Source organism: Alligator mississippiensis, chromosome 12, assembly GCF_030867095.1.
Source record: "Alligator mississippiensis isolate rAllMis1 chromosome 12, rAllMis1, whole genome shotgun sequence".
Taxonomy (NCBI): Eukaryota; Metazoa; Chordata; order Crocodylia; family Alligatoridae; genus Alligator; species Alligator mississippiensis.
The window spans coordinates 16839050-16841122 of record NC_081835.1 but is presented as its reverse complement, the minus strand read 5'-3'; the positions used below and the strand labels follow the sequence as shown (position 1 = coordinate 16841122).

Genomic DNA, 2073 nt, shown 5'->3' with positions numbered 1-2073 from the left:
AACTTGTTGAGTACCTGGATTTGGAAATCTGGATTTCACAATCCAGACCAATCTGTCTCTGTACAGACTGCGTTAAAATAAGGATCTAATTTACCAAGAGAATAGCAATTTCCCTAAGCTTGTCTTTGTTTCAAATTCCACAAGCACAAATGCTATGAAGACACCATTACCCGGTGCCACAAGGATGCGATATTTTCATGGGGGAACTAAAATATATTTCCATGCATTTCCTATTAGGTTTTACACAAGTGGTGGTTACTCATCAACACAATTAGCACTCTTGAAATTTCATATCTAGATAGATGGACATAGTAAATGTATGGGTAAATGGATGAAATTGGTTTTGTCACCTTTAAACACTAGATCTATTAGTTTTAATAATTTATAACCAACATCTTCTGTAACATGACCTATAAGAAGCTGTTAAGGTCTTTGGCTGCATCCAGTACCTGTTTAGTTAGTAAGAAGACAGCAATTAACAATGCAACTGTAATTTAAAGTGTTATTTATTCGTTTACAACCACAGTTCAATTAAAGTACTACACACCCCGAAAGAAAAATGCAATGTGATCCTGCTTTACTCAACACGTGACACTTGGCCTCAGCAACTCCAAAGCTTATAGGACTTCATTCATCCAGACTTTCACCCTTCCTTTGAGAGAGAGACCTGAACCGCAAATATATTCCTCAACTGTCCCCCATTTCACAGGGTGTTATTTGCTCCCGTTACAAATATTGTTTCAATCAAGCTGATGTATTCTCCATTTATTGTTGCAGTGTCTATTTCAGAACCATTGTGCTGAGCTTCTGGAAGCAGTTATTTGCCTGGAAGGAAAGAATCAGGCAACATTTTAAGCTCCCTATTCTTTTTTTGCCCTTCATTTTCCATCTTTGCTATATATTATGACCTACATTTAGGCCATGCATACAGTGAGGTATGCTACAGAGTTCAGGCAGATCCAAGTTTGGAGGCTGTTTGGATCCAAGCTCTTGCTTGTGTCCATTTCCACTTTCCAGTTGCTGCTGAGGTTGAATTTGAGGAAGGCATAGTAAGCTTGTTTGTATTTTGCCTTTAACAAATGGCAGAAGAGTAAATCATATTGAGAAGTATGTAGCCCTGTCAAGTGACTCACCTCTTTCTAGGAATGAAAGCAGACGTTTCAATCCCTTGCTTTAGACGCCTTCCAGTTGATTTAAGATGTTAAGTATTCTCTTTCAGACTTCTCAGTATCTGTTTGCAAATATATGTGGGGTGGGAGTTGCTGAAACACAAAGAGCAGGCTCCAGATTCTGCTCTCGCTTGCTTCTGAGATTTGTGAGCTGTCCCGATTACTCAGTCCAACTGATGCATTAAATTTGGCCATGGTTGAGTTTTAAACGTTGTTCAAATGACTCATCTGTGTGTTATTAAGCTTAATCATTTGGAGGGAATGCACAGCTTGAGCTACTTTGTCCCAAAATAGAGGCTCGCTGCTGCAGGGCCCCTCTTGAAAGTGGCAAAACGTCACTGGGGGAGCTCGGTTCTGCAGTGTTATCGGTCATGCTGACAAGGAACCCGGGAACAGCCTCAGAGGGCATCACTGGAGCGCAGCCCTGCATTTGAAGTGGCCTTATTCTTGGTGGGATCCCCTGGGATATTGGAGAATTGGCAGGTTCAGAGGGATAGCATCTGTGACTCTTACTTGAGGACAAATGGACAACAGATGATTTCAGAGGAAATTATACGTGAGGGACCACAAAGAATCTTCCCGCCCATCTGGTCCAAGCCACCGGGCCTTGTTTTCACTTATGCCAAGGCCCAGCCTATGCACAGATTCAATTAAATGATTTCTAAATCAATTGGTATTGACGCAGCCCCCTCTTGTGGATGTGCTTAAATTGGTTTTACAGTACCTTGCACTGATTTAGCTTAATCCAATACCAAAGTAGTTGCATCTATTGAAGACTAAGCGAAATCCTGTCGAATGACTAATGCTTCACGACATAAGGCTGCCTTACTTGGTATCACCGATGGGAATATCATCCATATGTACCAGCTGTCAGACCTTCACCATGAATCTATTGATTGCAATC

At 41.2% G+C, this 2073-nt stretch overlaps 1 long non-coding RNA gene across 1 annotated transcript; it reads right to left on the bottom strand.

Moving 5' to 3' along the window:
* Nucleotides 1-488: 488 nt before the first annotated feature.
* LOC109286222 (uncharacterized) lies at nt 489-1346 on the bottom strand. The gene is made up of 2 exons (XR_002094193.2): nt 1134-1346; nt 489-825 (listed from the first exon to the last, which is right to left on the bottom strand). It is a non-coding gene; the product is annotated as an uncharacterized LOC109286222 (long non-coding RNA).
* Between the last annotated feature and the right edge of the window lie 727 nt (nt 1347-2073).